The sequence below is a fragment of the Schistocerca cancellata genome, chromosome 4, assembly GCF_023864275.1.
Source record: "Schistocerca cancellata isolate TAMUIC-IGC-003103 chromosome 4, iqSchCanc2.1, whole genome shotgun sequence".
Classification (NCBI taxonomy): Eukaryota; Metazoa; Arthropoda; class Insecta; order Orthoptera; family Acrididae; genus Schistocerca; species Schistocerca cancellata.
Window position 1 is genome coordinate 42,554,624 of NC_064629.1, and position 26,666 is coordinate 42,581,289.

At 41.2% G+C, this 26,666-nt stretch overlaps 1 protein-coding gene across 1 annotated transcript in view; it reads right to left on the minus strand.

Moving 5' to 3' along the window:
• Positions 1-4,441: 4,441 nt before the first annotated feature.
• Positions 4,442-26,666, minus strand: part of LOC126184669 (speckle targeted PIP5K1A-regulated poly(A) polymerase-like) — an 89,736-nt gene continuing 67,511 nt past the window's right edge. The window contains exon 8 of the mRNA XM_049927154.1: positions 4,442-5,138. The gene's annotated coding sequence lies outside the window, so the exon portion shown is untranslated. The remainder of the gene's footprint in view (positions 5,139-26,666) is intronic.

Consider the following 26,666-nt stretch of genomic DNA (forward strand, 5'->3'; position numbering starts at 1 on the left):
ATGTCTGACTAAATAAAATGAGAAATATGTAACTACTTAATAGTAAATTTTATGCTTTGTTTACTTGTCTAATTTATAGCAGTGTAACCTCATTTGCAGGGACTTGCATGTTTCTGGCTGAAAAATTAATTAGCCTGAGAAATACACGGTATCTGCATCATTCCATCTCAAGTCTCCTCACAGCTCTCTACAAGCTACCCCACATTGTTACGATGCTGGGGAGGAGATACAGCATTCGCTGCTCACTGGCTCAGGCTGCCGTCTACTCGTAGAGTGTGTCGACTGAAAAGCCCTGCTCTGTGTTATCTCAGAGCAAGTTTTGTAGAGGAGGAGATCACTGAAACAGCCTATTAAATTAGAACTACATCTCAATCAAGTCTCAAACTCAGAACCCCGCTTTTTACAGGCAATGTTTTTATCGACTGAGCTTTCCAGGCACGACTGTGACCTGTCCACACAGCTTCAATTCTATGAGAACCTCTCTCCTACCTTCCAAACAGTGAGATACGTCTTTAAATTTTCTGTTTTTAATTTAACAAGGATTAAGATCTGGACAACTCAACAATAGCTGAAAAAGTATGTGCACATGTCTGCAGTCGCAATTTATTTATTTTGTCTAGAGGCTAAGGGTTTCGGTACAAAGTGCCATCCTCAGGCCATACCCTGGCAAGCAGTCATCATAATCGCTTCCCAAGTAGATGTGTCAAATACTGACGAACCTTCTTGAGAAGGAAGTGTGACAACTGTGTCCCAGGGGATGGCCCTGAATTGCTCGGTTGGTTGGTTGACTGATTTGGGGAAGGGCCCATACAGCTAGGTCAACGGACCCATGATCTAACATGGCAGAAATCAAGAGAGGAACAACACAAACAGCACAGTCTAGCCAAGGGAAAGCAATAACGTGCAACCAAAGAGGGAAAAGAAATGCCAGGGCAGCAACAAGAGGAGGAGAAACCACTTTCATGAAGAAAACTGAGGACAGACTTAACCGTGCAAGGGTCATCCGCTAACACCCGAGACAAGGAAGGTGGGAGGACATATTTAGTGTGAAGGGCGAAAATGCGGGGGCAGCCCAGCAAAATATGGATCACTGTGAGGGGAGCCCTGCAACTACAAATGAGAATCTGTTCCTTTTGGAGTAAAAAACTGCGGGTCAACCTAGTACGGCCGATACGGATACGGCAGAGGACGGTAAATTCCCACCAGGACAGGTCGAGGGAAGAACGTCACTTGGTGGGACAGGATGGACTGAGGATGGTACAGTGTACTGAAACTGGTAACCAGTAGGCAAAATAAATTGTGATTGTAGACACAAACGTATACCAGGCAATTCAGAAAGTAAGGAACAATCAGTTGCGAAATGGAAACCACTGAGAAAACCTGATGAAGCTTTGCACAGTGTTGGGCAGTGTCACTAGTATGCCTGTAGATAGTGTCACATCACTCTTCTCAGTTCTGAATGCCCAGCAAGTGCGTAAAGATGCCTAGAAAATATTGTCTCCCAGAAAGTACAGGTGCCTGCAGAGAGATTGTCCGATTTCGTGAAAGCCCACATAATGTAACTGTCGTGCAGTTACTTCTTTGTGACTATTCTCAACTGTACACTGCTGGGCCAATGAAGACGCTCCTGCAGCAGTTTTGGTGCGAAGTGTGATCATCCAGTGTACAGCACGGACGTGGCTACTTCTGATTTTCATCTCAGCTCAAGTGAATCATTGGCTATGAAGCCAACACTTTGGCACACACAATGAGCAGCAGTACAGCACAGAAAATTGTTGGAAAGCACAGGAGGCTGCCTTATACAATGAGGGTGTTGGAAAGTTTGTACAACACTACGACAGATGTCCAAGTCGGAACGCCGACTCTTGCAGAAGTAAAAGTAAGGTGCAACTAACTAATGCAAATATAACAGTTTTGATTTTCACTGTGGTTTCCATTTCGTGACCGATCATTCCTCAATTTCCTCCTAACCTTCATTTTTCTTTTCTTTTTTTTTTTTTTTTTTTTTTTTTTTTTGGTACTGTGTCAGACACTATTCCACTGACAAAATGTGGGGAATAGATTGACAAAAGTTGTTTTAAGAAAGGGTTTGAATTCTGCTTTCACACTGAAGCTCTCCTCATTAACATCTTTTATTGAAAGAACTGAACCAAGCTGTCTGAAACCTACAAGATAATGCTGCTGAAGAAATAGGGCGTGAAGTGCCAAGTATTAACAAGACGCCAAATGCACAAAAGTAACAAGTCCTTGTCTGATAGAGCTACATTTTATAACTGCCAGAACAATCCCCAGAGGGTGAGTCATTCTGCGGACAAAGGTAACACCACTGTTTTGCTACTAAGAGACATCTATGTCGAGAAGAACAACTTATTTGAAGACCCAGCATATTATCTCAATACTGACAAGAGCTCCACTTTCAAAGAAATACTGCTTTGCTTCTGAAATATACCTCTCTGTGCAAGGACACTACAATGGACTGATTAGTTTCAGATCTGTACCTTCCAAATTATACAGCTTTCCCAAGCTCTACAATGTAATATAGAAACAAAATAGTGGTCCAGAAAAAAAATTAAGTCATAAACCACACTTGCAGCAGATACTACAAATGTTAACTAGTAGACCAATAGTCACTAACACAGGTGGACCTACTTATTGGTTGGTCAAACATTTAGCCTTGTTGTCGAGACCTTTTAATGGTAAATGAGAACATTGCACCCGTAACTCAGCAGATTTTAATAGTAGGTTAACAAATTTGAAATTTAAAAGTTCTGATTTACTACTGACATCGATGTCATCTCCTTGTTTACCTGATTAGTAACAAGTTTTAGGAAGACACAGCTGCATTATTTATGCAGGTGCTAACCTCCACTTACTTTCTATTCGATAACCCACATTTTGAACAAACGTATGACACCACCCTGGCTTGCCCCCTCTCACCTGTGGTAGCTAGTTTTAAATGGAGGATTTTGGAGAAAATTCACTCAATCTTCAGTTTTAAAACTGACACTGTTCTGTAGATATGTTGACACATTCACACTTTGGCCCTGTGTCAAGGAAAAAAGTGATTGAGTTTCTTGAACATCTTAACTATTCATTAAAATCTCAAACTTACCTTGGAATAGTAAATTAATGACTGTCTACTGTTTTTGACTGTAATAGTTTTACATAAGGAGGACAGGCTTTTAGTGTACTGCACGTACTGTAAGCTCATGCTGACCAATTTATACTTTAAGGTGTATAGCTGCCACCATCACTCGCAAACTATAAGCATACTTAAAACTTTCGTATGTAGGGTCCATGTAGTACTTGACACTAGATAGCTTCTATGGTGAAATGGTTCATGTGGAAAAGGTATTCAATAAAACTGGATACACAAAACATCAAAAGAGCTCTGCAAGCAAAAATGCCGGATGGTCAAAGGAAGAGCAAGAAGAAAGAGATGTAAAAGCAACGAACTTTCTACAGTATGTGATAACATTTCTCCAAAGACTGCCAGAATAGTCATGATGCATAAAGCGGATGGGATCTTCTTTCTGCTGGCCAAAATGGCAGCTCTTCTGGGATCTGTTAAAAATTATCTTTTACAAAGGGGAGATATATATGAAATTCCTCACAAATGTGTAAAAAGTTACATAGGGCAAATAACACAAACAGGACAAGAACATTGCATCAAACACCAGTAACACACACGCCTTCTGAAGCCCAACAAGTCTACAGTGGCTGAACACTGCCCATTCCCTAGATTGCAGAAAAGTAGATACTCACTACAAACCCACTCTATTGGGATTTGGTGATCAAGGGAGCTATAGAAACATAATTAGCAGACAACCTGATCAATTGAGACAAATGTTTCCAGCTCAACAAATCACTCATTTTGTGTGTACACCCAGAAGAATTATTTTTCTGAGTCTTCAATAACTGGCATTTCAACATGTGCTGTCCATTTTAATAATCAGCCACATAGATAGTAAGCTCTGTGGATTTTCTGACTCTGCATTTTCTTTGTTTCAGCCTCAGATGCATCAAATTTTATCTTTGACTGACACACTCATTGTCAACAGTGTTACTCCGAGGCACATGTGCTTACTCGACAGTATCGTGTCAAGTGGTTTAAATTCTGCCCGTGACTCACCTCTAAGAAGATTGTAAGGTTATGAGCTGAAATATTAGGAGAGGAAGTATTATTATACCAGGTGCACATCCAAAAGATGATGAAACATAATTTCACTGTCCGTATGTAAATATAGAAATACTTTAAATACAATAAGAAGCTGCCATTATCTTTCAACCCCTACTAAACTTTTAAATCAAATATGATTTTAAACAACTACAAAAGTTCAACAATGCTGATAATCATTAGAACACAATCCAGAAACAAAATGTTACAAAACTTTGAAAAAAGAAAACTTAACTGCAACACTTCAGATTCATTTTCTCCTGCAATAACATAGAACTTGACATACATTTTTAATTTTTTTTTTTTAATTCATCTTCCTTTCTATGAGATTCCTGTTCTATACATATGTACATAACCTTTCCCAAAATGAAAAGATTCAACACTGCCATAAAAAGTTTGGTTTCTCCAAGAAACCGAGCTTTATGTTGGGCAGTAACTTTTATGAGACTAATTGTAGAATTACATTATTTTCTTCCAGCAACATTTTAACAATTTTGATATTAACCAATGGAAAACTTAAAAGATAAGACATGACCATACATACAAACAGAATCAACTAATATAATTTACTGTGCAGTGTCCTAAGTCAACAAAACATATTATACATTTTCTTTGTCATCTCCACTGTCATATGCACAAACTTCATACTGAAATATTGTGGTTGTTTGCCCAAACTTTTAATGGCTGAATACTGCCATAATTTAAGCTCTACTAATGCAATTAGCAAAATCACAATAGACACTTGTGCATCAAGTTAGTGCCTTAAATAAATTAATATATTATCATGAGTACAGATATGTTTCAATACCATATGCTGCTTTACATCTTACATGCAAAACCAGAAGTGGTTAGGGTAGATTATATGCTACTGTAGCTGGAAGATAAATGATGTATCACACAGTCACAAGTTGCTTTGCTGCTCGGCTTGACCAAAAAAAATTGGAAGTCACTGGTGCTGCACCTTTAAACAAAGAAAAATATTATGAGAACAAATTTCACAATTGAGCCACAAAAAAGTGAATACACTATCTGATCAAAAGTATTTCGACACTTCACTGTAATGCAGGACTGATCAACAGACTAGTATGAAATGAAACAAGGAATGTTGCATTATCAGCTGGGAAGCAGCAACAGAAAAACAAGTGGGAAGCATCAACAGAAGAATGGATTGGGGAGGGGAGCACAGTGTCTCTGAATGTGGAAGAATTGTTTCAGATTCACTGATGACATCTTCGTGATCTACAGTGAGGGTGAGGACACCCTATCCCAGGGCCGGCCAAACGCTGCACAGAGTGCATATGTGGAGAAGTGCTGCACATGTGCGACAGCGAGCGAGAGTGACATCTGTTATTAGACATGTGTCCTAAACAAACGGCAGTGGCTCCACTTCCCTGTTTATGTGGTACAAGCAAGGGCACAACATACCCAATCTCGTTTACCCCTGGTAACCGTAACCTTAACAGAGAAGTACTGAGAAATGGTAGGTACTGTGAAAAAGCAAAGGACGGGTAACTGCAATTCTTTTTTGTATCCGTTGGTGAAAACTCACAGTGTTTGCTATGCCACCAAATAATAGGCAGCCAGCGTAAGTTTTCAATTGAAAGACACTGCAATACATATCGCAAAGACGAGTGTAGTGCACTCAAGAGTGAAGAACGGCAAGCAAAATTAAATGTCCCTAAGAAAATGGATGAGACACATCAACTTGATTATCATTTCTTATGACCAGTGATAAACTTGTTTGGGTTTATTCCTTTCATAATTAAAAATTATTGTTTACTAACTGTGCATTATTGCCTCATTCTGCGCCATGTTACATTATTATCAGGAAAGTCATCAGGTCATTAAACCGATTGTTCCAATGTATACTTACATTTAGGTTTTTTTTTTTTTTTTTTTTTTTTATGTGTGAAGGGCTACACTCAGCTGAAGTCGATAAAACATAACATTCATCTAATTGTTGGTTATTATGCAGATTTCAGATGTAGCTGATGAAAGATGTAGCAATAATGGTACTGAAATAACAGGTGATCATTGAGAGGTCTGCGGTTATCATTCTGTTCAGAGGGCAGTGAGACAGAAATTATATGGGTGTAACTGAGGGCACCGAGAATTAGTTATAGGAAACCTTGTATTAGTTTAATGTTATTTGAAATCATGGATAAGGTTCGTCGGAAGTTGCTAAGTGCTCTCTTTCTTAAATACTAGATCAAAAACATTACGCGTATTTACGTGCCGTTAGTCAAGCTGTCTTAATAGAAACCTCAAAAACATTACGCGTATTTATGTGCCGTCAGTCAAGCTGTCTTAATAAAAACCCATGGTTGTTAACTGTATTACTTGTCTTACTGGGTTAAACTGTTAACATAAAAGTAGAAGTCTCAATAAGTAGACTGCGACGGTATTTTAAATGTTTAATACGCGAAATACCTTCCCACGGTTGGCTTGCAAGCTGTGGAAAGAGCACTAGAATACGCCGATACAGAGTATCCCAACAAGTGGATAAAGCGACATCTGTGCGTAGAAACATGCACTACAGGAATGCTTACGGCTGCAGCGTGGACGCTGTGACCCTTAAGTTGCACATGTGCAAGAGCACTGCATGCGTGCAGAATTTCTGGCCAGCCCTGCCCTATCTACATTTCTTCAAAATGTCAACACTTCCTCCTCATTCACCTCACATGGTCCTCCTGAACCCAAAAAGCCACCTTCCTCGTGTTGGCCTCCACCTCAAAGGGGGTTACATGAGCACTTCAATTCATATCAAACTTACCAACCACGAGCAATACCTCTAATTTGACAGCTGCCACTTGTTCTGTACCAAGACACCCCTTCCGTACAGACTAGCCACCCGTGGCAGTGATGAGCGGACTCTCTCCAAATATACTGACGGTCTCATTGAGGCTTTCACAGATGGAAATTACCCTCCCAACTTTGTACAGAAACAGATCTCCTGTGTCTTATCTCTTCAGTCACCCACCACCACCTAGCATCCCAACATCTGGCCACTAAGCAGCATTCCCCTCTTGACTCAGAACCACTTTTGACTGAAGCAGCTGAATCACATTCTCTCTGAGCGTTTCTTTGTGCCCACCCACTATCCTTCTCACCTCTCCCAAGGTGGTATTCCACAACCCTCTGAACCTACATAATATCCTTGTCCATCCCTACTCCACCCGACCCCTACCTCATGTCCCATATCCCAGCAATAGACCCAGATGCAAAACCTGATCCACACATCCTCCGACCACTACCTATCCCAGTCTGGTACCAAGCATCACCTATTCCATCGAAGGCATGGCTACCTGTGAAAGCATCCATGATTTAAAAGCTAAGCTACAACCACTGTGCCGTGTTCTACAAGGGTACGACAATCGACAAGCTGTCTGCCGCAAGAATGGCCACTGTCAAACTGTGGCCAAAAGACAGCTGGACCACCCAGTTGCTGAGCATGCTGCCTTACACATTCTTCACTTTAATGACTGCTTCACAACCTGCACCATCTGTATCCTTATCAACATCAGCTTTTCTCAAATGTGCAGGTGGAGAACCTCCCTGAAATGTATCCTACATTCCCATAAACCCCCTGGCCCCAGGTCTCTGTCTCTCTGTCTCTCTGTCTCTGTGTGTGTGTGTGTGTGTGTGTGGGGGGGGGGGGGGGGGGCGCGCGCATACATGCGCACACTCTACTTTAGCAGAAGGCCTTCTGACCAAAAGCTCACATATGTAGCAGTATTTTGTTGTGTGTGTCTGCATCTTAAAGACTCTTCTATATGGTGAGTAGCAATCTATCATTCCCATAATATTGTCAAATCCACGACAGTCATTTAGACCTTCCAAGCCAGTGAAATGGAAACTTGAAAGAACAATCACAGCTAAATCAAAATGAGGCAGACCTCATGTACCAACTTCCTTCAAGCATTACCGAGAGTGGTTGTAAAAAATTGCACAAAATCAGTGAAAAGAATCACTCTTGAGATCCAAAATGCTACCAGCAGCCTCGCTAGTTTAATGACTGAGCATAGAGAGTTAAAAAGAATGGCGTCAATGATCAAGCACCTCCCTATAAGCCACATATTTCTATAGTCAGGTGTTAAGTGATGCTTCAGGTGGTGCATTAAGGGAGGCCCCTAGACAGTGGATGACACGAAACAAGTTATCTGGAGTGACGAATCAACTGTACCCTACAGCAATCCAATCAAAGGGTCTGGGTTTGGCAAATGTATGGATAATGATAGCTGCCATCACGTGTAATGCCCAACAGTGAAGTATGGAGGAAATGGTGTTACGGTATGGGATTCTTCTCACGATTAGGATGTGGTCCCCTCACTGTGCTCGAGAAAATACTACGAGGGTTGTTCAATAAGTAATACCTCACATTTTTTTTCCTCAGAACATATTTATTGTTAAAAATCAGAATTTGGTGACAATTTATATAACATGTCTTGTCCACATTCTATTTTTCTACGTAGTCTCCATCACGTTCTATGGCTGTACACCAAAGTTGTGGAAGAGCATGTATTCCCTGTACGTGTAGCCACGTTTTCACTGCGTGACTGACACTTGTCACCTTCAAAGTGTGTGGTGCCCTGTGGAGAATCTTTAAGCGACCCGAAGAGCTGGAAGTCTGTGGGTGCCGGGTCTGAACTGTAGGGTGGATGAGGCAATGATGTCCAACCCAATTTGGCTATGTTTCCCTGTTTTCTCAGAATTGTGTGTGGGCATGCATTATTGTGGTGGAGCAAGATTTCTACTGGATTCTCGTCCAATCAAAATCGTCGGAAACAGTTCTCGAGTTTATTTAGAGCCTTCAAGTATGTTAACGGTTGACCTTCTCGGCATCACATCCACGAGACTCACGCCATCAAAATCCCAGAAGACTGTCACCATGACTTTTCTGGCAGAGGGGGTTGCCTCGAATTTCTTATCTTGTGGTGAATGAGGATGACGTCACTCCACGGACTGCATTTTTGTTGCTAGCACAAAGTGATGCACCCAGCTTTTGTCCCCTGTAACAATCCGTGACAAAGGCCTTTGTGTAACCCATTGTGAGCACCTCTTTGAATATAAGAGAGTTTCTATCATTGCAGATGCACTTCCATAGCTGAACGACAACTGTAGAGCCAATTGTCAAGTTGTGATGCTCCGGTCGGTATGAACAATGGCATCCTAATGATTGAGCATGTCTGGAGCAGTGGCTGTGACAGGATGTACCAAGCATGGCTCATCACAGAGCTCTGTTTCTGCATTTCCTGACGCTGTAAATTTCTTTACTCATCACTCAGCTGTACTCCTATCAACTGCAGCAGTGCCAGACACTGCACACAAATGTTTACAGATGTTTGCCACAAGAATTCAATAATAGCATGCTGCTTGTAACGTGAGTTTTATGTAGATGCCATTTTGATGCTGTACTACAGCTCTGCAACCTGCCAGAACAGTTCAAAACTTAACTGGTGCACAGAACAAGCATCAAATGTGAAGCATCGACAAGGACGTTTGTCTACGTATATTAAAGGCTTAAAAAAACGCGGGGCATTACTTATTGAACAACCCTTGTAAATGTAGAAATATATAGATACACTTCACTGAAATGTGTACTGTGTACAGCAGAGGAACAGTTCAGAGTTGAAGACTGATCATATTGGCATAGCAATGCACAATGTAATAAAGCAGCATCAGTGAGGCAATGGTTTGTGGACAATAACATTTCTGAAATGAACTGTCCTGCCCAGAGACCCGACCTGAACCCAATTTAACCCAAATGAGTTAGAATGTTGACTTTGCTCTAGATCCCAGCATACAACATAATTATCTCCACTGGTTTTGGCCCTTGAGGAAGAATGGGCTACCATTCCTCCACAGACATTCAAACACCTCATTGAAAGTGTCCCAATCAGAGTTCAAGCCGTCACAAAGGTGAAGGGTCAAACCCCCTTATTAATGTCTGCTAATAGGTGTCTGGATACCTTTGAACAGATAGTGGAGTAATCCGCAGGTCTATCTCTAACAAAAATAGGAAAGCCAAACATTCAATGCAATACAGACAAAATAGACTGCCCTTACAGAATGACAACATAATGTATGGAAACAAATTACAACTTTCACCAACAAGCATTAGTTACTACAGACAAAGCACAGAAGAAACGGGACTATCTAGCAGTTCAGGAGACTAGATGCTCATTACCAGCTCTCGTAACTTCTTCATTCAGGGAAAATAGTAGTTGTCCTAAATTCCATTGAGATTATAAAAGACAAAAAGTGTGGAAAGCCATCTACTCTCTATCCTGGCTTGTGTATTTTGCACATTTCTTTAGTTAGAATTACAGATCAATTTCACTTATGTCCGTCCATTGCCGGGATACTGGAAAATATTCTAAGCTCGACATTATGGTATTCCTGCAGGTATAGAAGCCCCATTCGAGGAACTGACACGAATTTACAGAAAAACACCTGTAGAAGTACAGTTTGTTTATTCACACACAGCACACTGCAAATATTATCGATAGAGAGGTGGCAGTTACAGGGGCAGCCAGAATCATTTGCATCGTGTAAGGGGATAATATCTTTAGACACAGCATGAAAGGAAAAGTTTTTTTTCATTTTAAGGAGAATCATTTCGACTTACTGACTCTCCACATTCAGGAACACCTTTGGGGTTTGATGACCCTTTCAGTGCATTAACCCACAATGGTTCATGTCAATGTACTTGAAAACTGGCAATTGTGATTAGCTGTGATCATTCCACCATCGTGAGACATTGCAATCTGGAACGTTCAAAAATCAAGTGTATGGGTATTGTATGCCCTAAGCCAAAATCATAAAAATTACTGAGTGGTCATAAGTGCATTCTGCTTGCTCGTCATATGAATTGGCTCACGAACAACAACAACCATCCCTACCATTCATATCCTGTATCATTACTGATGGCAGGAAATGGTGTCTTTATGCTAACATAAGGGGGGAAAATGGGAATGGTTGAACCCAAACAAAGCAACAGCTACGCTTACATAGACCTGTGTGCATCCACAAAAGATACTGTTAGGCATCTTGTGGAACAGTGACGGCACTGCTTACACTTATTGTCAACAACTGATAAGTCTTGCAGATGCAGTCCAAGAACAAACAGGAAGACTGTGTGAAGTGATGCTATTACACAATAACACACGCCCACATTCTGCCAGACTGACAAAAAACACTATACAGTAGTTGGTTTGGGAAGTCATTCCACACACACCTTATTCACCAGATCTTACAACCTCAGATTTCTCTGCATTCCATTTAACAACCTTCAAAAAACTTTCTTTCCAGATGAAGATGTGCTCCAAACATGGCTCAGTGAGTTATTTGCCCCAAAATCACAGTATTTCCTACAGTTGTGGAAACAAAAAGTTACCCCAGTGTTGGCAGACTGTTGTAAATAGTGAAGGAGAATATACTATTGATGACTAAAGTCTTATGTGTATCTTATGTTTTATGAACTTACACTCTGACCCAATACTAAATGGTGTCATAAGGAAGCATAATCTCCTCCTCCTTTTTCTTGGTTTGCAACTTCGCAGAGGCTTTTGCCTTCTAGTATAAGCATGTGCCTGTGAGTTGTTCCTGCACAATATTTCTCTGGTAATTTTAGGAGTCTACAGATTACCTCTAGGAAACTTTCAGCTATTTATGAGAAATAATGAGGCATTACAAGAAGGAACAGTTAATAGTTTGTGGAGATTTCAGTGTAGATTTCTTAAAAGATACAGACAGGAAAACTGAACTAAAATTTTTATTTTGGTGTTTCTGCCTAATTTAAGTAGTCAATTTTCCACCTTGTGTGCAGCAAAATAATGGGACACGGACTGGTAACATTTTCTGATCATGATGCACAATTAATGGAAATAAACAGTACGGCACCTTACAATCCAGAGTCGGGTTCATACAAAGCAGTGAGGCTTACTAATAAGAACAACATGGCGTGTTTCAAGTGTAAGCTAAGAGGGATGGTATGAGATGAGGTTTATGTAGAAAAAGATGCTAATGTCAAATTGAATTTATTCCTTTGTAAATTTGTGTCAATATTTGACAGTTACTTTCTCAAATTATTATCCAAAAGATCCATTAAAAAACCAAGATGAACATGGAAAACTAAGGGAACTAAACAGTTGTGGAAACAAAAAGTTACCCCAGTGTTGGCAGACTGTTGTAAATAGTGAAGGAGAATATACTATTGATGACTAAAGTCTTATGTGTATCTTATGTTTTATGAACTTACACTCTGACCCAATACTAAATGGTGTCATAAGGAAGCATAATCTCCTCCTCCTTTTTCTTGGTTTGCAACTTCGCAGAGGCTTTTGCCTTCTAGTATAAGCATGTGCCTGTGAGTTGTTCCTGCACAATATTTCTCTGGTAATTTTAGGAGTCTACAGATTACCTCTAGGAAACTTTCAGCTATTTATGAGAAATAATGAGGCATTACAAGAAGGAACAGTTAATAGTTTGTGGAGATTTCAGTGCAGATTTCTTAAAAGATACAGACAGGAAAACTGAACTAAAATTTTTATTTTGGTGTTTCTGCCTAATTTAAGTAGTCAATTTTCCACCTTGTGTGCAGCAAAATAATGGGACACGGACTGGTAACATTTTCTGATCATGATGCACAATTAATGGAAATAAACAGTACGGCACCTTACAATCCAGAGTCGGGTTCATACAAAGCAGTGAGGCTTACTAATAAGAACAACATGGCGTGTTTCAAGTGTAAGCTAAGAGGGATGGTATGAGATGAGGTTTATGTAGAAAAAGATGCTAATGTCAAATTGAATTTATTCCTTTGTAAATTTGTGTCAATATTTGACAGTTACTTTCTCAAATTATTATCCAAAAGATCCATTAAAAAACCAAGATGAACATGGAAAACTAAGGGAACTAAAATCTCATGTAAATGGAGGAGGGAAATTTATGTAAAGATCTGAGTAAGTAAAACTAGACATTACTTGCATGCTACAAAAAATACTGTAGCATTTTATGGAAAATCATTCAAATGTCCAGAAGTATGCATGTCCTGAAAGAAAGAAAGAAATACTGCAGATAATAATATTAAAACTACATGTGGGGCATTGTCAAACAGGAAGCAGTGCAGCCAGTGTACAAGATTCATAACAATTACACTAAATGACAATGTTATGACTGATAGTTCACAAGTTTCAAGCACTTGTGACAATCACTTCCTAAACATAGCAGCAAATATAGGACTAAATGGTTCAGTTGAAGAAGCAAGAGGATATTCCACAAAGCTTTAAGCAACCCTTCACCGAAATTAATAAAATTATGAAAATTCTAAAAAACAAAGGGTTTTATGGGACTGATGGAATTTCAAACAATTCTGAAAAGTTGTTCCATCTTAATAAGTAATGGCCTTAGTGATATATGCAATGAATCACTGGCACATGGAACTTTTCCAGGTAGGTTAAAATATGCAATTAGGAAACCACTTCATATGAAAGGTGACAAAACAGACTTAAATAATCATCATCATCCAGTTTCCTTACTGTTTATGTTTTTTCGAAAATCATCGAAAAAGTAACGCACTTGAGAGCAGTCGTATACTGAAGTTTAAACAATTTATTCAGCAAATCATACTTTGGATTCCAGAAAGGTTTCTCATCTGACAATGCTTCTTATACATTCTCTGATCAAACAGTACAAGCATTAAATAATAATTTATCACCAGTTGGCATTTTCTGTGACCTCTCCAGTCATTGATTGTGTAGATCATGATACACTTTTAGAAAAGATCAAGTTTTTATGGAACTGATGGTTTTTCACACAGCTGGTTTAAATCCTACTTGACAAATAGAAGTGAAAGGTTGTGCTGAATAATTCAGACGCGATGTCAGAAAGGTAGAAAATTTTAGTGACTAAACAAAGATGATGTAACTTACCAAACGAAAGTGTTGTTATGTTTATAGACACACAAACACAAACACAAAATTCAAGCTTTCGCAACCCACGGTTGCTTCATCAGGAAAGAGGGAAGGAGAGGGAGAGACGAAAGGATGTGGGTTTTAAGGGAGAGGGTAAGGAGTCATTCCAATCCCTGGAGCAGAAAGACTTACCTTAGAGGGAAAAAAAGGACAGGTATACACTAGCACACACAAACATATATCCATCCGCACATATACAGACACAAGCAGACATGTCTAAAGGCAAAGAGTTTGGGCAGAGATGTCAGTCGAGGCGGAAGTACAGAGGCAAAGATGTTGTTGAGTGACAGGTGAGGTATGAGCGGCGGCAACTTGAAATTAGCGGTGGTTGAGGCCTGGTGGGTAACGAGAAGAGAGGATATACTGAAGGGCAAGTTCCCATATCCGGAGTTCTGACAGGTTGGTGTTAGTGGGAAGTATCCAGATAACCTGGACGGTGTAACACTGTGCCAAGATGTGCTGGCCGTGCACCAAGGCATGTTTAGCCACAGCGTGATCCTCATTACCAACAAACACTGTCTGCCTGTGTCCATTCATGCGAATGGACAGTTTGTTGCTGGTCATTCCCACATAGAAAGCTTCACAGTGTAGGCAGATCAGTTGGTAAATCATGTGGGTGCTTTCATATGTGGCTCTGCCTTTGATCGTGTACACCTTCCGGGTTACAGGACTGGAGTAGGTGGAGGTGGGAGGGTGCATGGGACAGGTCTTACACCGGGGGCGGTTACAAAGATAGGAGCCAGAGGGTAGGGAAGGTGGTTTGGGGATTTCATAGGGATGAACCAAGAGGTTACAAAGGTTAGGTGGATGGCGGAAAGACACTCTTGGTGGAGTGGGGAGGATTTCCTGAAGGATGGATCTCATTTCAGGGCAGGATTTGAGGAAGTCGTATCCCTGCTGGAGAGCCACATTCAGAGTCTGATACAGTCCCGGAAAGTATCCTGTCACAAGTGGGGCACTTTTGGGGTTGTTCTGTGGGAGGTCCTGGGTTTGAGGGGATGAGGAAGTGTCTCTGGTTATTTGCTTCTGTACCAGGTCGGGAGGGTAGTTGCGGGATGCGAAAGCTATTTTCAAGTTGTTGGTGTAATGGTTCAGGGATTCAGGACTGGTGCAGACCTAGGCTGTAGGGAAGGGACCGTTTGATATGGAATGGGTGGCAGCTGTCCTAATGGAGGTACTGTTGCTTGTTGGTGGGTTTGATGTGGACGGACGTGTGAAGCTGGCCATTGGACAGGTGGAGGTCAACATCAAGGAAAGTGCACGGGATTTGGAGTAGGACCAGGTGAATCTGATGGAACCAAAGGAGTTGAGGTTGGAGAGGAAATTCTGGAGTTGTTCTTCACCGTGAGTCCAGATCATGAATAAATCAATAATCAATAAATCATCATCAATCATCAATAAATCTGTACCAAACTTTGGGTTGGCAGGCCTGGATAACCAAGAAGGCTTCCTCTAAGCGACCCATAAATAGGTTGGCGTACGAGGGGGCCATCCTGGTACCCATGGCTGTTCCCTTTAATTGTTGGTATGTCTGGCCTTCAAAAGTGAAGAAGTTATGAGTCAGGATGAAACTGGCTAAGGTAATGAGGAAAGAAGTTTTAGGTAGGGTGGCAGGTGATCGGCGTGAAAGGAAGTGCTCCATCACAGCAAGGCCCTGGACGTGCGGAATATTTGTGTATAAGGCATCAATGGTTACAAGGATGGTTTCCGGGGGTAACAGATTGGGTAAGGATTCCAGGCGTTCAAGAAAGTGGTTGGTGTCTTTGATGAAGGATGGGAGACTGCATGTAATCGGTTGAAGGTGTTGATCTACGTAGGCAGAGAGATGTTATGTGGGGGCTTGGTAACCAGCTACAATGGGGCGGCCGGGATGATTGGGTTTGTGAATTTTAGGAAGTAGGTAGAAGGTAGGGGTGCGGGGTGTCTGTGGGGCCAGGAGGTTGATGGAGTCAGGTGAAAGGTTTTGCAGGGGGCTAAGGTTCTGAGGATTCCTTGAAGCTCCGCCTGGACATCAGGAATGGGATTACTTTGGCCAACTTTGTATGTAGTGTTGTCTGAAAGCTGACGCAGTCCCTCAGCCACATACCCCTGACAATCAAGTACCACGGTCATGGAACGCTTGTCCGCCGGAAGAATGACGATGGATTGGTCAGCCTTCAGATCACGGATAGCCTGGGCTTCAGCAGTGGTGATGTTGGGAGTAGGATTAAGGTTTTTCAAGAAGGATTGAGAGGCAAGGCTGGAAGTGAGAAATTTCTGGAAGGTTTGGAGAGGGTGATTTTGAGGAAGAGGTGGGTCCTGCTGTGACGGTGGGCGGAACTGTTCCAGGCAGGGTTCAATTTGGATAGTGTCTTGGGGAGTTGGATCATTAGGAGTAGGATTAGGATTGTTTTTCTTCATGCAAAAGTGATATTTCCAGCAGAGACTACGGGTATAGAACAGTAAATCTTTGATGAGGGCTGTTTGGTTGAATCTGGGAGTAGGGCTGAAGGTGAGGCCTTTGGATAGGACAGAGGTTTTGGGTTGGGAGAGAGGTTTGGAGGAAAGGTTAACTACTGAATTAGGGTGTTGTGGTTCCAGATTGTGTTGATTAGAATTTTGAGGTTTTGGGGGGAGTGGAGCTGGAAGTGGGAGATTGAGTAGATGGAAGAGACTGGGTCTGTGTGCAATGAGAGGAGGTTGAGGTTTGCTGGAAAGGTTGTGGAGGGTGAGTGAGCTGCCTTTCCGGAGTTGGGAAACCAGGAGATTGGATAGTTTTTTGAGGTGGAGGGTGGCATGCTGTTCTAATCTGCAGTTGGCCTGTAGGAGGATGCTCTGAACAGCCGGTGTGGATGTGGGAGAGGAAAGATTGAGGACTTTTATTAAGGATAGGAGTTGACAGGTGTGTTCATTGGCTGAGTTGCTGTGTAGGTGAAGGATTAGGTGGGCGAGGGCTATGGATTGTTCAGTTTGGAACTGGTATAGGGACTGATGGAAAGAAGGGTTACAGTCAGAGTTGGGAACTTTAAGTGTGAGGGCTTTGGGAGTAATGCCAAACGTCAGACAAGCCTGAGTAAATAAAATATGGGAGCGTAATCTGGCTAGGGTGATGGCATGTTTGCGGAGGGAATGTAAATAAAACTTAATGGGGTCATTGTGTGGATGTTGTGAGGGTGACATGGTATTAGAAGATGGAAAGTGTAACATGAGGCTGAAATGAAAATGAAAATGAAAATAAAAATATATGAGGAGAGATACAGGTGAACTAGAAAGGAACTGAAGATCTGGTGTGAAAAAAGTCGAAAAAGTGATGGTTAAAGCTGAGTTATGTTGATTCTGTGGTGAACTTGGGCAGGTAAACAACGATGTGCACGAAGGTTAGTTGGTTGTGTTGCCGCCAAAACACGTTAAAGGGTGGAGAAATTTGGGAAAAATTCAAAAAAACTGTGTGTAAATGTATTAAAAGTAGTGGTTTTGTGGTGGCAGATTATGAAAATGAGGCTAACAATTGTCTGACGAAGAAATAATGACGTTAAAGCCTGTGGGAAGCGGCTAAAAATGATCAGTGATGTGGGAAAAACGGAAATGAAAATAAAGCGAAAGTTGTTAGAACTAGCCGAAATGGTTGTTTAATAGGTGAAAGGAACTGTTTGTGAACTGGGAATGGTGCATTTTATAGCAGCAGTAGTGTTGAAAGCAGAAAAAAAGTGTTTTGGTTATGGTTTCCTTCCTCATCCCCTCAAACCCAGAACCTCCCACAGAAGAACCCCAAAAGTGCCCCACTTGTGACAGGATACTTTCCGGGACTGGATCAGACTCTGAATGTGGCTCTCCAGCAGGGATACGACTTCCTCAAATCCTGCCCCGAAATGGATCCATCCTTCATGAAATCCTCCCCACTCCACCAAGAGTGTCTTTCTGCCGTCCACCTAACCTTCATAACCTCTTGGTTCATCCCTATGAAAACCCCAAACCACCTTCCCTACCCTCTGGCTCCTACCCTTGTACCCGCCACCGGTGTAAAACCGGTCCCATGCACCCTCCCACCACCACCTACTCCAGTCCTGTAACCCGGAAGGTGTACACGATCAAAGGCAGAGCCACGTGTGAAAGCACCCACGTGATTTACCAACTGACCTGCCTACACTGTGAAGCTTTCTATGAGGGAATAACCAGCAACAAACTGTCCATTCGCATGAATGGACACAGGCAGACAGTGTTTGTTGGCAATGAGGATCACCCTGTGGCTAAACATGCCTTGGTGCACGCCCAGTACTTCTTGGTACAGTGTTACACCGTCCGGGTTATCTGGATACTTCCCACTAACCCCAACCTATCCGAACTCCGAAGATGGGAACTCTCTTCCCATTACCGACCAGGCCTCAACCTCCGCTAATTTCAAGTTGCCACCGCTCATACCTCACCTGTCATTCAACAACATCTTTGCCTCTGTACTTCCGCCTCGACTGACATCTCTGTCCAAACTCTTTGCCTTTACAAATGTCTGCTTGTGTCTGTATATGTGTGCATGGATATATATGTGTGCATGCGTGTGTGTGTATACCTGTCCTTTTTTTCCCCCTAAGGTAAGTCTTTCCGCTCCCGGGATTGGAATGACTCCTTACCCTCTCCTTTAAAACCCATATCCTTTTGTCTTATGTAGGGTCCATTCCTATTCCTTATACATGTGAATCAAGTTCCACTTAACATTCAACAAGCAAAATTGGTACTTTTCGTATTTCTACTTAACAATACTGTCCAGAGTAATTTTGTGGGGTAAAACATCACTTAGAAAGAAAGTAGCAATTGCACAAAAGCGAGCAATGAGATAATATGTGGTGTTCATCCATAGACATCATGTAAGTACCTCTTCAAGGAGCTGCGCATTTTAACTGAGCTATCATGATACAATTGCTAATGTAACTCATTATAAATAATCCATCACAGTTTAAGAAGAACAGTGAAGAACGTACCTACAACACTAGAAGGGAGAAATTAACCTTTATTACTCATTGTTAAAGCTGCTGGAGGTTCAGAGGGGAGTTGAATATACAGCAATAAAAATTTTTGATCATTTGCCCATTAACATAAAACATCTGACAGATAGTGAAGCGAGATTTAAACCTAATTTAAAATCATTTCTCATGAACAACTCTTCCTATTCCATTGACGAATTTCTACTTAGAGAGAGAGAGAAAAAAGAGATACAGGATGACGACAATGAGGAATAAGAAGAAGAAGTAGTAGTGTTTATTAATGTTACCACTAATCATATACCCATCCTGTAAATTGACTCTTTCCATATCATTTCGATAAAAGACTCATTCAAATGATCTATGGAACATGTAACAAATTAACTAACTAAACAATTTCCTACCATTCTGCCCTCTCATTTACTTCCCTTCTCTATCCACCAATTCCTAGGGTTCTGATGTTTTCTTCCATGTCACCTAGTCACCGTTTACATGGTCGGCATTTTTATTTTCTTCCTGTCGGTTTCCACAGGAAGGTTTTCCTTGAAGTTCTCATGTCCTCCATCCTTAGGGTGTGCCCCAGCTAGGCTATACTTTTAATTAGCTTTACAATATCAACCTCTGTACAAGAGAATCTAACTAAGAATTGGTCCTAGCTCTCCAAGTACCATCATTATTTCTAATCCCTCAATAAATTTTCCACCGTATTCTTCATTCAAGTCATCAGTGCTGATTAGCGTCCATGCTTCATATTCATATATATCCAGTGTCATAATCATAACCTTACACAATGAGGGGGGAAAAAATCAACATACCAGCAAGGAGTTGTGCAGCATAAACAAAAGATGGTAGGTGTATTTCTACATCTGAAAAATGATGTCTATTCAAATTTAGTGTCAGTCAAACAAGAGCCACTATGAGGATGCAATCAGATTTGCTTTATATACACACTGTAACAGTCATAAGTGTTAGTTACCTATGAGATTGGGCGTGGCGAATTATGTTAACCGAGAATTCCTTTAAGGTGATAAAGATGCCATTATCGACACCTCAAGGATTTGAACAAGGCCATGTAATAAGGCTACAAGTAGCTGGATGTTCTTCTGTGATACTGCAAAAAGACTTAACAAGAATGAAGCCACTATACATAACTGCTCGCAACGGTGGTTAAGGAGAATGTATGATAGCAAGAAGGTTGGTCTCCGGATGGCTATGTGGCCCTTCCAAAGGTTCAGTGTATACACAGAGTGTATGGCTCTGGAACATCTCACTGCACCTACAGCAGCAGTTTGAGCACCAGTTGGCACAACAGTAATACACCAAACTGTTGAGTTACTTCAAAGACAGCTCTGAGCCATACACTCTGTAGTGGGCATCCCATAGACCCCACCACCATGTGACTTCAGTGGTGTCAATCGCGAGCTCATTGGCAGAGAGGGTAGAAGTCTGTTGTGTTTTCTGATGAAAGCTGGTTCTGCACCAGTGTCAGTGATGGCACAGTATTGGTTGGAAGGCGGCCAGTTGAGAGCCTGCAACCAACCTGTCCGTCTGCTAGACACACTGGACCTATACCTGGAGTTACGGTCAGGTATGCGATTTCCTATGACAGCAGTAACACCCTCATTATCCCACACACCTCGGCTGCTAATTTGTTCGTCAATCTGGTGATTTGATCTATTGTGCTGCCATTCATGAACAGCATTCCAGTGGGTGTTTTCCACCACGATAATGCTTGCCCACATGATGTTGCAACCCAACATACTCTACAGTGTCGACACATTGCCTCGGCCTGCTCGATCACCACATCTGTCTCCAATCGAGCACATATGGGACATCGTCGGACAACTTCGGCATCATCCACAAACGGCATTAACCTTCCACGCATTGACAGACCAACTGCAACAGGCATGGAACTCCATCCCACAAACTGATATCCAGCACCTGTACAACACAATGCATGCTTACTTTCAACATTGCGGTGGTTACACTGTTTATAGATGTACCAGCATTTCACATTTCCAATGGCTTATCTTGCACTTACATTAACTAGTACTCTTACAATGTTAATCACTTACATACGCTTGTTACCTAGACAAATGAATTCCTGAAATTTGATTACTCTACCTTTATTTTTTGTTGTTGCAATTTTTCCCCATGGTGTATATAGTCATTTTGTGCTGTCTATTTACCATTAGGTGTCCATAGCTTTTTAAATGTCTGATAACATCTATTAGCACTTAAAATGTGGGCTTTTATTTCAGTGGTCATGGAATTTACTTTATCAAGAGTAGCTCCTACGTATTCAAAATCTTCTTAATGCTCAAAATTAAAACGTGTTGCTGACCATTATCCAAGTTATCAACAGAAATATCTGCGCTTATAATCTTAATACCCTTTTATGTACTGTGAAGGGTGGTATTGCACAATAGACGTCTTTTCCTGTCAAGACAGAGAGAAATCCAATGTCTGCCCTATTCACACCAGTTCTTAGTATTACACAAAATATTTACATAATATAATGAGCCCTAGATGTTTCCCAACAATCTTTTAGTTGGATACTACAAAGGGCATTCAAAACATTTTGCACAGTTTTCTATTTTTTTATTTTTTGCAGGAGGCGAATGAAATTTTTTGTGAACATACTTGGAACATTTAGCTATAAGTTGGTATATAAAAGCATTTTATTTTATTTACAGGTGAGCCATAACGGACCATGAAGTAGATAGTCAGGTTGCGATAACTGTCTGTGATGGAGTTCCTCTTCAAGACCGTCGATGACTCTGCCACATCGATTCACAGGAAGTTGCTCCCTGTTACTGTGCGCCACTGGATAAGCTGCGATGTGCCACAGAGACCCACAGACCACAGCTTCAGGGTCAGCTCATCAGACTACGCCATGACAATGCTAAACCCCATACAGCCCTTACGACACAGGAGAAAATCAGAAAAATGGGTTGGAAAATTGTAACTCATCCTCCCTACAGTCCGGACTTGGTTCCATCTGATTTTTACCTCTTTGGTCGTCTGAAGGTCCACCTACACGGTAAAACATTTGACAGTAAGAAAGACCTTATTTCCTGTGTCAAGTGATGGTGTAAAAGTCAATCCCCAGAATTTTACCAAAGTGCATTTACATAATGGAAAGAATGTCGGGCCAGATGCATCACAGATGATGGAGGCTACATTGAGTAGGCTCAATGTATAGCTACATGTTCCAAGTATGTTCACAAAAAATTTCATCATCCTCCTGCAAAAAATAAAAGAATTAGAGACGACTGTGCAAAACTTTTTGAACACCCTTTGTATCAGGTTCTCTTTCTTTGTTACGGACATAATCATTCATTTATCCACATGTAAAGAGGTCCCATCCATTACACCAAGTGGAAATTTATCCATCTTTCTCCATTTCTTTATGATTGTCCAACAACAAACTTCAATTATTTTCATTAATTAACACACTTTGTTCCATAAATACCATCATGAGGGAGGGAGCCTTCAGGGATCTATACCTACATCTATACTCTGAACCACGGACATGCACGGTAGAGGGTTTTTGTCCCACTGTACCAATTATTGAGACTCTTTGCCGGCCTAGTCACATACGGAGCACAGGAATAGTTATTAAATGTCTGTGCTTGGTTTAATTAACCTAATCTTGTCATCACAATTCCTGTGGGAGCGGTATGTAAGGGGTTCTAGTATATTCCTAGAGACATCCTTCAAAGCCAGTTCTTGAAATTTTCTTGATAGACTTTCTTGGGATACTTTCTATCTTCAAGAGTTATGTGGAATGAGTCAGGTCGGACATTAATCGGATGATGCAATCACTGCTGGCAATTTCTGTAAATTATACTAATAAATTATGGCTAGCACTAATTTACTGAAATGGATATTTATAGTAATGACGTGGTCATGCAAAAAAACTAATGCCTCCAAAGATTTTTAAATAAACAAATGTAATTAACATTCTACATCTTTATTCTTCATGTCTACATATGCCACTAGATATGGCTCTGAACTGTAGTGTGTAACATGGTGGTGTACAACGTACTTACACAGTCCAGTCACATTAATATGACCCCTTGTCAAGCGCCTGAATAACCACTGTTTGCAGTGTTGACATGCAGTAAGAGAGTCAGTGAGGTTCTGGAAGGTACTAACAGGAATGTGGAGCCATGCCAACTCCATGTCTGTGGCCAGCTGCACTAGGCTTCTCAGTCGAGGATCCACAGTGCAAATAGCTCGATCAGTGTGGTCGAACAGATTCTTCATCGAGTTTCAATCTGGGAAGTTTGATGGTCAGTGGAGAACAGTAACCTCATCCTGGTGTTCTTCCAATCGTGCACATACACTGCAAGCTGTGCAACTCACTGTGCTGTGCTTCTGGTAGATGCCACCGTGCCAATGAAGAACAAACTGCATGTAGGGTTGGACATGGCGGGCAAGGATAGATGCATACCTGCGTTGATCCACTGAGGCTTCCAGAATATTAGGATCACCTAGGGAATGCCACAAGAACATTCTCTAGACCATAATTTTTCCTGCCGAGTTTACTTTCACACGTTTCACGATTTCCAGCTGTTGTCACCAATGAACAGCAGTCAGCATGGGTGCACAAACCAGATGCCTGCTGTGGGGACTCCATGCAGCAGATTACACTGATACAATAGCTCCCTCATATACAACCGCTTGCTCACTGATAGATCTGTACCTACAGATTGGAAAATTGTGCAGGTCGCACCAGTGTTTAAGAAGGGTAGTAGGAGTAATCCATCGAACTACAGACCTATATCATTGACGTCGGTTTGCAGTAGGGTTTTTGGAGCATATACTGTATTCAAACATTATGAATCACCTTGAAGGGAACGATCTATTGATGCACAATCATCACGGTTTCAGAAAACATCATTCTTGTGCAATGCAGCTAGCTTTTTATTCGCACGAAATAATGGCCACTATTGACAGGAGATCTCAAGTTGATTCCGTATTTCTAGATTTCCTCACAAGCAACTTCTAATCAAGCTGCGGGCCTATGGGGCATCGTCTCAGTTGTGCGACTGGATTCATGATTTCCTGTCAGGAAGTTCGCAGTTCGTAGTAATAGACGGCAAATCATCGAGTAAACCTGAAGTGATATCAGGTGTTCCCCAGGTAAGCGTCCTGGGACCTCTGCTGTTCCTGATCTATATAAATGACCTGGGTGACAATCTGAGCAGTTCTCTTAGGTTGTTCGCAGATGATGCTGTAATTTACCGTCTAGTAAGGTCATCCGAAGACCAGTACCAGTTGCAAAGCGATTTAGAAAAGATTGCTGTATGGTGTGGCAGGTGGCAGTTGACGCTAAATAACGAAAAGTGTGAGGCGATCCACATGAGTTCCAAAAGACATCTGTTGGAATTCGATTACTCAATAAATAGTACAATTCTAAAGGCTGTTAATTCAACTAAGTACCTGGGTGTAAAAATTACGAACAACTTCGGTTGGAAAGACCACATAGATAATATTGTGGGGAAGGCGAGCCAAAGGTTGTGTTTCATTGGCAGGACACTTAGAGGATGCAACAAGTCACTAAAGAGACTGATTCCACTACACTCGTTCATCATCTGTTAGAATATTGCTGCGCAGTGTGGGATCCTTACCAGATGGGATCGACAGATGACATCGAAAGGGTGCAAAAAAGGGCAGCTCGTTTTGTATTATCACGTAATAGAGGAGAGAGTGTGGCAGATATGATATGCGAGTTGGATATGTAGTCTGTACGGAAATTTTAAACATTTTTGGAATATGACTATTAACAGCCATCAATAAATGTATAAAATGCGTGTTTCACCATCAGCTGCTTTTTTATTTAAAACCCTAATATCGATCAGTTTCAGTCATAGACCATCTCCATGGATTAGGGTTAAAACAGTTTTAGTCACATACCACGTTTGTCACTACTTAAATAATGAATTCAGTATACCAGACAGGACTTTTAAAGGCAAACACAGTTTGTTGAATGAAATTGCACAAACATCCAGTCAGATGTAATTCTTCAGGGTTTCACAGCAAGGCATTGTCATGTTGATTCATCGGATTTCTGCCAATTATTCGAGTCTTTCCTGCATGATATTTCAACTACGTGACACACACTCTTCTACAGGTGTTGTCCAATACTTATTCCAGCGTGGAACGAGTCCGGTATTTATGCCTATGTTGTGCTAGGCACTCCCTCTGCAGTCTGCGCTGCACACCAAGGATAGAGAGCCAAACGTGGCATGGACTGCAGAGGGAGCACCTAGTACAACATAGGCATAAATTCCAGACTGGCTCCACACTGGAATCACTATCAGACAGCATCTGAAGAAGGCTGCGAGCCATGCAATTGAAATATCATGCAGGGAAGACACAAGTAACAGGCAGAAACCCAATTAATCAACAGTTCAGTCAGAAATTGATAAGACTTCAAAGTAGAGCAAAGACTGGCAACTTGCTTTAAATGTTCATAAATGTAAAATTGTGTCCTTCACAAAACTTAAAAATTGCTGTACCTATGACTACAATATCAACAATTCACAATTGGAAGTAGTCAACTCGTATGAATATGGGTAACAATTTGTAGAGTTTGAAATGAAACAAACAGGTTCACTAACAAGTAAAGCAGATGTCACTTTGGTCCATGTAGAATAATAGGGAAATGCAATCAGTCTACAACAGAAACTGCTTACAAATCACTTGTGCGACCAGTTCTAGAATACTACTCGAGTTTATGGGACCCATACCAGATAGGACTAACAGGGGATGTTGAACGTATACAGAGAAGGGCAGCACAAAAGGTCACAGGCATGTTTGACCCTTGGGAGAGTGTCGCAGGGATGTAGAGGAAACTGAACTGGTAATCTCTTTTAGATAGGCACAAACTCTCCCGAGAAGGAATCAATGAATATACTATTACACAACTACCTACATTCTGCTCCTAGAGAGATAAAGGGGATATGATTTGACTGATTAAAGTGTGTACAGAGCTGTTAAAAGCAATCGATCTTATCACACACTATATATGAATGGAGCTAGGAGATTCCTACTCCTTCCACACTATTCAACTGATGTTGCTACCTAATACTTCACACAAAGTATTTGGTTTCCACACATTAACAACCATTTTTCTTATTTTCCATTTTAAGTGCCCCCTAACCACTATAAATTAAAGTTCTCACTTGCTGTGTGTCCCTGGTAAACTACTTCACATTTTTTATCCTGCAAATTCTCTCTGAATAGTGTAACTGAGTCAGCATTTACCATTATGTGAAATTATGCTTTTCCTTTATTAGACCTGGTTGGTAGCAGTGTGTTATTGCTGCAATTTGACAATAATGTTACTGAGGGGTTAAACCAAAGCCGGACATAAGTAACTACAATGACGGAAGAGAAAAATTGCAAGACCAAGGAGGAATTATGCGACAACCTAAAGTTGGTAGATGTGTTTCTACATCTGAAAGATGATGTCTATTCAAATTTCATGCCAATCTTATAGGAATAGCTAGTAGCGCCACCATGAGGATGCAAATCAGGTTTCCTTTAAAT